The sequence below is a fragment of the Sciurus carolinensis genome, chromosome 10, assembly GCF_902686445.1.
Source record: "Sciurus carolinensis chromosome 10, mSciCar1.2, whole genome shotgun sequence".
Classification (NCBI taxonomy): domain Eukaryota; kingdom Metazoa; phylum Chordata; class Mammalia; order Rodentia; family Sciuridae; genus Sciurus; species Sciurus carolinensis.
In genome coordinates, this window is record NC_062222.1 from 56,440,058 (window position 1) to 56,453,415 (window position 13,358).

Here is a 13,358-nt window from a genome sequence, read left to right on the forward strand (position 1 = left end):
AAGTACACAAAAATAAAATTAACTTTCTGTTATATTGACCTTACGCCAGTGACCTTTATAAATTTGTGTGCTAGTTAGAATAGCTTTAAAATGTAGATTCTGTAAGAATTTCCAAATTAATAGCCATGACATCTGATGATAAACATGGTTTTACATTTTTCTTTTCAATTTTATATTATTTTAATGTATTTTCTTGCCACAAGGGTGGGTTTCTCAGTCTTGGCACTAGTGACATTTTGAAACTGTCCAAAAGTTTGCATAATGTTTATTATTATTATTATTATTATTATTATTTTATTTTTACAGACTGCATTTTGATTCATTGAACACAAATGGGGTACAATTTTTCGTTTCTAGGGTTGTGCAGATTGTAGATTCATACCATTCGTGTAATCATATATGTACATAGGGTAATGATGTCTGTCTCATTCCACCATCTTTCATACCCCCTTCCTTCCTTCTTCTTATTGCCCTCTAAAGTTCCTCCATTCTTCTCTTACCCCCTACCCCCCACGCCCATTATGTATCATCATCCACTCATCAGGGAAAACATTTGGCCTCTGGTTTTTTGGGATTGGCTTATTTCACTTAGCATGATATTCTCCAATTCCATCCATTTATCTTGCAGAATGTTTAACAGTATCCTTAGCTTCTAACCATCAAATGAAAGTAGTATCTACTTCCTCCCAGAATCTTGAAAACCAAAGGTGTGTCCAGGTTGTGCAGTGTGTCTTCCAGGGCAACACCGTCCTGTGGAGAACAAAAGCCTTGTGGTGAAAATGGACATCCTTTGCCACTAAGTATAACGTAGGGTTTGTTTGCTTTTATTAGACTAGGAAAGTTTAATTCTACCCCTGGTTTGGTGAGGGGTGTGTGTGTGTGTGTGTGTGTGTGTGTGTGTGTGTGTGTGTATTGGATATTTTACAGTGTTTTTATTATGTGTGCAGTAGATCATATGATTTTTCTCCTATATTCTGTTAATAAGGTAAATGCATTGATTTACTTTTTAATGTTAGGCCAACCCTATATTTTACTTGGTCAGGGTGTATTATGCTTTTTATATTTTGCTCAATTTATGTTGAAACTGTTTTATTTATGATTTTTACACACACACACACACACACACACACACACACAATTTTTTTCTTTTGTGGTGCTGGGGATTTAACCCAGGGACTTGTGCTTGTGAGGCAAGCATTCTACCAACTGAACTATATCCCCAGTCCACACCAATATTCTTGAGAAGTGTTGGCTATAATTTTCTTCATTTGCAATATTTCTGTGAAGTTTTGATATCAAAGTATGGTAGGAAGCAGTCCAACTTTCAATATAAATCTCTATTTTCTGAAAGAATTTGTGTAAAATTGGCATTATTATTTTCTTAAATGTGTAAGAGAATTGAAACATGATTTTTTTGTGTATAGGAAGATTTCTTATTATGAATTCAATTTCTTAAATACATACAAGGTTGTTAAGATTTTCTATGTCTACTTTTGTTGATTTTGGTAACTTTTCCTGTGAATTTGTTTATGTCATATAAATGATTCAATTATTAGACTAGTTCTTGGTTAGATTCGTCTCAAACTAATTTTGGCACATCTTTCATATAAATATATATTTATATATAGTTTCAAAATTTTAAATTTACTGTTAAAATTAACTATACCCAACTAGAATAAGACCCTGGTTTTCTATTCCTTATAAGGTGGTGAGTAAATAAGTGGTTTAAAGAAGGAAAACAAGTAAGTTTAGAAAATTCAGGATTGTATCTGTGGGAATAAGATACATGTCATGCAAGCTCCTAAGTGTGGTTCAAGCCTAAAATCAGTTTCATATCAAGGATTAAGACAGTGTTATGTACTTTCAGAGCACATCAGACAGTAAAAACTAGTGAAGTCTTCAGGAGAGAGAGACATCAGTCAGCTGGACATAAAGAACAGAGGAAAAATAGCATGAGCTTAGGAGACTGAAGAGGAAACATGGAGGAACATGGACATGAACAGGATTTAAGACACAGCAGCATGGCCAGTACGATGGGATCATCGGAGTTTAGGAACAGGAATGTGGTTACATAAGGGAAGGGGTCTTGGGGAAAGTTTCTAAAGGTCCAGAAATGCCAGAATTAGAAAGTTAAGATTTTCTTCTTTAGGCAAACAGTTTTTAGTCTTTTCAACTGTTCTTCCTTTTTCAACTCCTTCCTTTCTTTCCCTTAATTTTTTCCAAATAATCAGAGCAGAGCCCTTTCTTCAAATTGAATAGTACATGGGTGAGTAGTATTGAAATTGGATGAATTAGAGAGAGATGCTTCATCAAAATGTGCACTGTGGAGAGGAAACCTGGAATCCAGCCACCACATGATGGCCCCTTATATAGGTTCCTGAGAGGCACCTCTAGGGTTCCTTCCTTAAATCTAGATTTAAGATTGCAATGTTAGGTAAAGGGGAGTCCATTGATTTTTTTTTTTTTTCTTTCTCTTTTTTAGAGGCAGATGTCACTGTGTTGCCCAGGTTGGCCAGGAATCCTGGATTTAAGTGACCCTCCTGTCTCAGCCTCCTGTGTGACTAGGACTACAGGCATGTGCCACTGTTCCAGGGCAGTCAATGGATTTTTTAGCTGGGAAGGCAAGCCTTTCCCTAGCTATAAGTTTTGAGAAAGTTATTTAGCCTCTCCAGGGATCGTTTTCTCCTAGGTTACATAGAGGTAATAATACCTTCCAGAGAGGTTATAATAATTAGAAACGAAGTACGGGGCATAGCGTCTGGTCTACAGGTGTTCAACTAAATGTAATTGCAAAGTTAGTGATTGTGACCATGATAATGAAAATAGAAGGTGTTACTAGGTACCAAGTTCCAAATTCCTGAATTCATTATGAGACCTATATTTGGGTTTGGATTCTTTGTGGACTCCAAACTCAGGTTCAGAAGACCCCTCAGATTCTGTAGCCACTGTGAGGAGTTCACACCTCTCTGCCTCTGGCTGGCCCCATGTTCCTAGGCAAAGGTACTCAGAACAGCCCCTGTGCGGTGGCTCTGGTTCCCCTGCATGCCTCCACTCAGAAGAGCCACTCTGATGTGAAGTGTGGACACCTGAGGCCAGAACAAGGCACCCCCTCCTCCCCACATCACTGCAGGACAACCCTAAGTGCTTCCTCCTTCAGAGGGATCCCTGCAGTGGCATTCTCCTGTTTCAGCTCTGGAGCTCGAAGGAGAGCAACTGATTATGCTGTTTTCCATGAAGACACCCCAGGTGTCGCTTTATGAATAAAATACATCTAAATTGTGTCATTGCTATGGCAAGTTTTCTGTGTATATTCACCCTTTCTGAAAAGATGGATTTATTCACCATTCACTTGTTTATTCACTGATGCAGTATATACGTACACTGTTCAGTGTGTTACAAGCACTGTATTAGGTAGGCACTGGAAATAAACTGATGGACCAGCCTGCCACTAAATATTATGTAAGTGGTAGTGATATGTATATATGTATATATTTGTATATATATGTGTACACACACACATACACTCAAAGGGCATTTAATGTAGGAAGTCAGAGTCAACTGCTAAATGTGTTTGTATCTTTCCAGGCTGACTTATGTGACTCTGCCAACACCATCTGCTCTACAGCAGAAAAACTAGTTAATAGGCAAAGGTGGCTGCCAGTTTAGGTTTCAATGTACTCTCCTAGTTCCCTCCAGGATGACCTGGCGTGACCACCCTTTCTAGGTAAAGAGGGTTCTCTCTCCTTTTGACAATAAATCCTCAACCCGAGGAAAGAGCGGTCACATCAATCCAACTGACTTTAAATCACAGGAGGGTGAAATTTTTACGACTTAGTACTACCAAGCAAACACCAGTGTGCTGATTGCTCAGGAGGGGTGAATTCAGGTTAGTTTGGTTTGAGATCTGATTGTTTGTAACCTGTGTTTCAATACCACTGATGTGAGGAGGAATGATCCCTTCTGAAATACTGACAAATGTTAATTTTCCCTGATATTTTGAGATGCAATAAAACACGATGGCTAATCCCTAGGAAGGGTGTGCTGGCAAGGGTGAAAGTAGAAGTCAGCTGAGAAGAAAGGAGAATCAAATGTACTGAGCACAGGCTTTCCACTCCTACAAAATGAGAACTTGAAATAAAAATTAATTTTTGTTTAGGAAATAATTTTAAAGTCTCTTTCTTACACACTTGATATTGTAGAGTGAGAGTTGTGATTGCCAATCCTGTCTGGGGATTTAGTTTGAAATGAAAGTAGCTGAAGCAGGCAATTTTGGCAAATTGCTTAATAAAGCAGCAAATAGAAGATTATTGTTAAGAAATCTGGAAAGTACAAAATGCTGAAAAGACTCATTTATCATATTTGTACTCATTTTTAATATTTATAATAAGGTATGTCTTTTTATACCTTCATTGAAAATAATAATTGAAATTATTGGTACATAAAATTTAGTCTACTGTGCTTTGACAATTAACACTGGATGAAGAATACTTTATTAGATTAATATTTTAATGTCATCAAATATATTTTAAAGCATTTTAAAATTATTTGTGCTTCATTGTAAAATTAACCCATGTTAATTGCAGAAAACTTGGAAAACAAAGTTAAAAAAGAAAATTAAAAAAGATAATCCTGACTAACTAGAGATAATTACTCTTAAAATATCCCCAAATCATGGGCAAATGTTTTATCTCTAAAAGCTTCCTTCTCTTTATCTTTAAAATAGAAATAATAATAGTATCTACTTTATAGAGCTTTATATTTCATATAAACTGTTTCTAACAATGTCTTATGTATCATAAGGACATACATATAATTTTATACTAATTTTAAACAAAACAACATCAGCTTATACAAATCACTCTGTAACCTGCTTTTGTTCATTAAACAGTATTATCAAAGATCATTTTCAATGTTAACAAACATAAATTCATAATATAATTTGAGTAACTGTCTGAGTGTTCCTCTCCATGATTATACCATATTTGTAAGACAGACTATAGACATGATTTTTAATATTACATCATATGCATATAATTTATTTAACACTTTATATTGTGAACTTCATGTTTGTTATGACTCTGTTGCCTAAGGAAAATAAAACCATGTTAATAGTAAAAAAATATATTTCTCTGACTGTCTCCAGTTTTCTCTTGCTGAACCTTAGGCTCTCATTCAAGATTCTTTCTCTCATTTCTTGGAGTTCCTGAGATTCATCTGTTTGTTAAATTAACGAATATCTAGCACATACCATGCATCAGGCAGTGGACCAGGGATGCAATAATGAGAAAAAATAGACTTCAGCTGTTGCTCTCTTGGCATTTCCAATCTTAAGGGGAAAACCAGACCTTAATCAAATAATCACCAGATAAACACAGACTGTGTTAAGTGTCAGAAAGAAGAAGTTGAGTGCTAGTAGAAAGCTGACCAGGATTTGACCTTTGCTGGGCCTCTGGGACCTCTCTGAGGATGTCCCCTAGGTCTGGAGAAGCTTTCAGGAGAAAGAGGGTTGTCCCTTGTGGGAGGGACAGAAAGAACAAAAGCTTCATGTAGGAGGGAACACTGTGCCTGAGAAGCCAGAGTGTGCACACCTGTGCAGAACAAGTGCAAAGCCAAGCTGGCAGTGGACCGTGCGTGTTTTAAAATGTAACTTTATTGTTATTCAGGTGTGGTGAGGTCAGCCAATCAAGAAATAATTGTCAGGACTGGGGTTGTAACACAGTAGCAGAGTGCTTGCCTAGCTTATGTGAGGTCCTGGGTTCGATCCTCAGTGCCACCTATAAATAAAATAAATGTTGTCCATCTAAACTACAAAAAAATTTTTTAAAAAGAAATAATTGTTCTTGAGAAGGTACTTTGTTATGCTCACCTCCCAAGAGGAGGTGGCATACCACAGCCACGGGACCACATGGAGAAGCATCAGTCAGGAGGCAGAGGGATTGAGGGGGGAAATGCAGGCAGGAGACTTTGCTATGGTTTCCATGGGACAAAAAGGGGAGAGGCAGAGTAAACTAATTTAGGATTGATTAGTTTGAATAACTTCAGCAGACTCTGGGGCACAAGAGCTGCCCCTGGTTTCCTGGTACCTGGCCCTGGGGTGATTAGACAGGGGTCCTGAGTGTTAGAGTTCAGTAGAGGAGGTAGTTGGAGTATGGATCCAAAGAGCTGTTTTCATTTAAAAGGCACACTCCCAGGCTGATTGTTTGCTTTTCTAGGAATCAGCTAGCTCTAAGAGGAGCAGTCTCTCCAGGGTGAGCAAGGCCCCAAGATGTCCAAGCACAAAAAACACAGAATTAAAGGACATAATTCATACAGTGTGCCTGAAGAACATGAAGCAGACCAGAGTGGCAAGGGAAAAAGATGATAAGGAAGAAAAAATTTCTTGATGTCATTGAGAAATCACGGGAAGAAAGGATGGCATTTCTCAAGGTCTCTGAGATACTTCAGTACAAATAGACCTTTCCAATTTTTGTAGACCCTTTTCCCCTTGGACACAAACATGCAGCTGGGTTGGAGGTCAAATCTGGGTGGCAGAAAGATCTACATGCAGAAGAATCCCCTCAACTGAAACACTGATCTTGGACCTGGATGTAAGTCCCTTCCTGGTAAATTTTTTTTCTTACATTCCTTGGTAAAATAAATTCCAGAGCAGTGGTTTTCAACTGGAAGCAATTTTGCCACCCAAGGGCCATTTGGCAATGTCTGGAGAAATTTTGGATTGTCACAACTTAGTGGAGGGTGCTACTGTCATCTAGTAGGTGGAGACCAGGGATGCTGCTAATTATTCTACAATGCTTAGACTGTCCTGTACAGGGAAACATGAAATCCAGAATGTCATTAGTGCTGAGGTTGGGAAATACTTCTCTAAATACCCATATCCTGGAAATGAAAGGGGCCAAGATTTAAGCCATGACCTTCACAAAAGAATTTTTCAATAATGATGCTATGTGAACATTATTTGTATACTTTTTTTTAGTCTCAAGAAATATCTTATTTTTCTTCTCCCTACTTCTTCTCTGCATTTCTATTTCTGAGGAAGGAGGACTGGGGAACTTATGTGGAAAGAGTTACTTAGTCTCTTATCTCCCAGTACAGTTCCAAAGCCCTTTCTAGTACAGTCTTTTGGGTGTCATATTTATTTCTTAAGTCTCATAATTATTACTTTATGAGATCAACTAGTCTTTAATAACTGACCACCATGTACTCAACATGTGTCTAACCTCTGGAAGTCCAGCAGAGTGTATGGTACATGTGTGCTCTGTCCCATAGTCTGTACATTAGCCTGTTTACTTCTCTCCTTAGCCCTGTAGTGGAGGGATTAGTACCGATCCTTACACAGGAGCAAGCAGAGGCTTGGAAGGTTAAGTCATGCCCAGGACAGATGGCTAGTATGCAGGTGGACCTGGATTCTAACCCAGGCACATGGTCTAACTCCAGTGCCAGTACCCTTCTTGTGGGACTTCTTAACTCCCTATGAACGGAAGTTAGGAAGCATGACTCTCTGATCCCCTTAAAAATCTGTGCTTCTGTTGACTCTTAATTTAAGAAACTCCATTAAACTTACTCTCCTCACAAATCAGTAGGAAAGTCCCGGTTGAAGGCAAGAAAATGAATCAGGGGAATAATGAGCCCTCATAATGGCTTGACACCTGATACACCAGAAAAGCCTGGCTTTTGAAAACACTGACTATTCATTTGACATCTTTGCTGAGGTGCTATAAACAGCAGAGATCAGTTACAAATATGACATTGTTGGGGGACATTTCCTGATATTGCTCAAGTTCTGTTAAATGTATCCTCATTGAACCTGAGATTATCTGTGAACTTCAAAGAAAATGGAAAGGCTCATCACGAGTAGGCCGATTCCTGTTCTCAAGAGAGTTTCCTAACCCTCAGATGCCAGCCCCCTCCTTAACTCCCAGAGGAGCTATTGTACTTCCCACACTGCCAACAGTTTTTAAAAAATGTTTTAGCCTTCTATATTCTTTTAATTATTTTGTTCTGTCATGCTCTTATTCCTTTAGAAAATAAAACATGAGTTATCTAGCTAAATAATCTTTAGTAAATACATAGAAGCCTACCCATGGTCTCTGCCCAACAGACCTCACAGAATCTCTAAACAGGATAGTTGCTGATGAGCTTTGCCTGCTGAAGCCAGTTTGCGAAGCCTGGAAAAAGTGCCTATTTCTTCAAATGTACACACACCACTACAAAGGCCCAAGGATCATGAATAATCAGGGAAATGTGATGCCATGGGAACAATAAAAACAATAGAAATCACCAGCAACTGATCCTAAAGAAATGGAAATCTATGAACTCTCCGTCCAAGAACTCAAAATAATTATCTTAAAGAAGCTCATTATTTATAAGAAAACACAAATGTACAATAAAATCAAACCAGGAAAATTCGTGTATTATTTTTCCTTGTTTTCTAGTTTGGCAAAGAGATAGAAACTGTTAAAAGGAACCAAACAGAAATTCTGGAGCTGAAGAACACAATGACTAAACTAAAAATTCCCATAGAGAATTTCAACAGCAAATTCAATCAAGCAGGAAAAAAAAAATCGGTGAGCTCAAAGACAGGTCATCTGAAATTACCCAGTCTGGGACACAAATAGGAAGAAAACAAAAAGAATAAAAAAGAGTGATAAAAGTTATCGGACATCATCATGCATTGTGGTAATTCCAGAAGGAATAGAGAACAGAAAGGAGCTGAAAGCTCTTTAAAGAAATAATGAGAGAAAACTTCCCAAAATTGGAGAGGGAAATTAACATTCAGATCTAGGATGCCCGAAGAACTCCAGACAGATAACAAGATCTTCACCAAGACACAGTATAACCAAATTCCAAAAGATAAATACCAAAGGAGAATTTTTAAAGCAGGAAGAGAAAAATGACTAGTGATGTTCAAGGGAACATCATAAAACCATCAGCGAATTCCTCAGCATAAATCCTACAGGTTAGGAGAGAATGAGCTGTTTATTGAGAGAAACAAACAAACAAACAAACAAAAAAACCCTGCCAACCAAGAATACTAAACTCTGGGACTTGGGTTGTGGCTCAGTAGTAGAATGCTCACCTACTGGGCATGAGGCCCTGGGTTCAATCTCAGCACCACATAAAAATAAAACAAAGACTGGCCTTATAAGAAATGCTAAAGTATCCAGAAGGTAAAGGTGGCTGCTGCTATTCCAGAATCTTGGTGAGACCCAGTCGGTGCTGCATACACACTCTACATCATAGCTATCTATAAACTGGTGCCTATCTGGCATGGCAAGAGTGCCTAGAACCCAGCCAACCACTTCAGTTGCTAGTACAATGTGAACCCCATTGACCATGAGGAGATACAACACACGGGCACTGTGAGATGCTGATATGAATTTCATATCTACTCCTCCATGCAGAAAAGAGTGACCAAGATCCTCTAGACAGTGCTGGATGCCACTGATCAGGTGTGACAGCCAGTAAGCAGCACTATGGGGGTCTGCCTGTCCTTGATAAAACAGAAATTTCTGCTGAATATGATGGGACCCAGGTAAAGATCTGAAGATGCTCCTGTGATGTCCCACCACCTTCAGGGTAACTCAACCATCTTTCTAACAGCAACATCAATTAAGATTACAGATATGCAGACCTCACTGATGACCAGCTACTTTTCTATGAGAGTCTAAAGACACTATTTCCAGAACTCTGCCCTCATAGAATGAAAAAAATAATTCTCCAGATTCAGGAGGGGAAATATGTATTGATTTCAGCCCGTGGCAACAGACTTCTGGGCACTGCCAGGCATCTAGATGGGTTCTATGAAGAAGCTATCATGGGGCTGAATCGGCCAAGCTAGTATTCTCACGACTGTGAATTAGACAAGAACTTGAAGTCCATCAGGTCCATGCAGTCACTGGGAGATGACAACACCCATGTCAGTTGTGGCTGCTCGGAGTAAGGTCAAATAAGAAGTGAAGGTGAGTGGGCAGGCCACTCACCCCAGGAATGCCTCCCTCATCTATCCATTTCTCTGTACCTCTCCCCTCACAGGTCACACTGACTACATCTGTAGGCATCCGAAGTTGTATCTGCAGATGGGGACTGATGGTTCGTTTTCGTTTTAGCCATTTAATCTCCTACTCCCATTCTTTTTATAGAATCTAGTTAGAATAGCACCTCTGAGACTGGGGAGTTGGGGAAATGTTGATCCAAGTGTACGGAGTTTGAGGTGTACGGTATGAATAAATTCTATAGATCTAGATACAGCACAGTGACTATAGTTAATAATACCATATTGTATACTCAAGATTTGCTAAGACAGTGGATATTAAATAATCTCACCACCAAAGTGGGGGGAGGAACTATGTGAGGTGATATTAATAGGATAATAATATCACAGTATATACATATATCAAAATATGTATTTTTATATTCACAGTTGAATATAAAAATGTTCACCATCATTAGCGATTGGGGAAATGCACATCAAAACTACACTAAGATTTCATCTCACACCAGTCAGGATGGCAGTCATCAAGAATATAAACAATAATAAAAGCTGGAAAGGATGTGGAGAAAAAGGAATTCTTTTACACTGTTGCTGGAATTGTAAATTTGTACAACCTTTATGGAAATCTGTATGGAGTTTCTTCAAAAGACTAGGCATAGAGAACCACCATATAACCCAGCTATATCACTCCTGGGCATTTATCCTAAAGAAGTAAAGTCATCATACTGTAGTGATACATGCATGCCCATGTTTATGGCAGCATAATTCACAATAGCCAGACTATGGAACCAGTCTAGGTGTCCATCAATGGATGAATGAATAAAGAAAATGTGGTATATAAATACAAATGGAGTTTTATTCAGTCATAAAGAAAAGTGAAATTATGTTATTTACAGGAAAATGGATGGAACTTGAGACCATTATGTTAAGTGAAATAAGCCAAATTCAGAAGGTCAAGAGTTATAAACAAAAGAGGAAAAAGGAAAAGAAATGGGGGTGGGTGTATCTCATGAAAATCAAAGGGAGATCAGTAGAGGAAAGGGACCAGGGAGTGGGAGGATGGGAGGGAGGGGAAAGTGTTGGGAAATGAAATTAGCCAAATTGTATTGTTATGTTTGTGCATGTATGACTATATAACAACAAATCCCATTATTCTGTAAAACTATAATGCAGCAAGAAAAGGTGGAAAGAAAAAAATCACAATTGACATCTTAAATATGTACTATTTTTTTTAAATCAGTTATACCTTCAATGAAGCTAGAGGAAAAATCAGACTCCAAAAAAGATTCACAAAACAAGTTGCTGAACAGTATATAAACAATAATTTCAAATGTGTTATAAAAATACTTTTTATATTCATAAAATACGCCTGGAATGAAATGTTGGTTATCACAAGGAAAAAGGGTGAGAGTCCGGAGCGCTTCATGATGTAGGAGACAAATGTTTGCTTTACAGTAGTTTGAAGACCTCCTCTGCTTTCTCAGGTAGAATCCTCCAGGTGACAAGATGCCATTTAGGAGACTCATGCTTGTATGCAATCTAAGACACTATGCTCTTTTATTTGTTAAAGGTTGTGGTACTGGTCACAGACACTCATAAAAAAATAAATTATTAGCCCTTCATGAAACTCTCTTACACACCAGGTAGCTACAATCAGTTTTCAGAATCTACCTCCTATGGAAGAATGAAGCACCGCTTCCAGGGAACTCATGTATTTCTCTTGTTAGGTTGATGCTCAACTAGTTGGTACATTTGTGTTGACCCCTGGCCAGGCCGATTTTCCTGTAAACTGTTACAATGCTCTCTGGGCAAAGATGGCTTGTGTGGTTGGCATCTTGTTACGACCCAACAAAGATGAGATAAGTCATTCGGTGACTGGTCACAGTTGAGAGCAGAATCAGCACATCTTTGTAGTGTTGGGCTTGCCAGGCAGAGCCCTTTGGCACAACAAATGAACTGACTGGTGAGAAAGGCTCCAGATCACACCATTCACTCCACACCCCCGACTACCTCTCTTCTTTTCTTCTGACTGTTTTTTCCATGACCATACTGCAGTCTCTGCTGAAATTTAAGAAAGACTTAAAATCAAGGACACCTGTTGTATTTGGAAACGACTGTGTTGTCTGTGTTATAGTGTCCATTGAGCCTGACAGCTGCACACACGAAGGCCAGTCAGGGTTCACTTCAATAGAAGTGTCTTTTCTGCTTGGGTGAAAAATGCCAACAGAACTATAGATCCTGGGCTGGTGCTGTGGGCTCATTTGTTTTTGCAGAAAGAACATTTTCTTATCTGCTTCTCTAGACACACACACACACAATAGGACTAGCAATTAATGTAAAAAGTTAAAGTGGGAGGTCATAAAAATAGTGTGTTTAAAATGAAGTATTTTATTTTGTCTTAAAACATAGAGGTTTGTTTGTTTTCCGACCATCTAGACCAAAGCTTTATTTGGATGTGAACACACCATTTGGAGTTCTGTTGTTGCCTCTTTTGCATGCCACTTCTAATATATAATTTGCAATTTCCAGGTTTCTTTAAAGTGGAATTAGAACTCCAGGATAGTTATGAAACAAACTGAGAGTAGCTTCCATCTATATTTTTACAATAGTTCCCAAAAAAGAGAGAACTCACCCACATGTAATTCTAGGGTAATCTTTTTAGTGACTTGTTTCCTAATACTAATACTCCTTAGTAGTCATAAAAAAGAACTCTTTTTTCACTGTATTTCATTGACTTACGTAATTTGTAATTAAATACCTATAACCAATATAACAAGGGCAACTGGCATTGACTGGTTTAGGGATAAAGTCCCACTGATCCCTGGGTAGTGAGCATTCCACCTGAAGGCAGCTGGAGACAGGTGTGTATGAGAGCAGCACCCAGCAGCTCCTGAGTGTATCTGTTACCATGTCTTATTTAACTCCAAGAGGTGATGGGTATGGGTTGACACATGGAATGTCTGCTGTTGACTCACTCTTTCAAGGGTTTTCAGTGCATTTTAAACAGTATAACCCTTGATTAATCTTACACTGAAGAACAGGACCTACACCAAAGTGGAGGTGTTTTGGAGGAACTGTGTTCATCCCCTTTATGCCCCTGAGGTGACTCTTGAAAAACATCTAGAATTCCTAGGGTCATGTAAAGCACTATATACAACCCATGAAGAATCCAGTGCTTTTACATTAAAATGATAAACTGATATCTAAAGATATTGTGATCAGAACTCAAGTTTTCTGGTTCCTAAGCTTGAACTTCGCTACATTTTCCATCTTTTATTTACCACATGACTTGTGACTGCCTCTCACAGGGTCTTGTCATCTGATTAGCTCTGGGTGGCAGCCCAGAGGCACTACTAAGGCTCATCTC

General features: G+C 38.5%; 1 long non-coding RNA gene across 1 annotated transcript in view; it reads right to left on the reverse strand.

Moving 5' to 3' along the window:
• Positions 1-619: 619 nt before the first annotated feature.
• LOC124995093 (uncharacterized) overlaps positions 620-13,358 on the reverse strand; it is a 29,668-nt gene continuing 16,929 nt past the window's right edge. The window contains exon 5 of the long non-coding RNA XR_007110610.1: positions 620-750. This is a non-coding gene — a long non-coding RNA (uncharacterized LOC124995093). The remainder of the gene's footprint in view (positions 751-13,358) is intronic.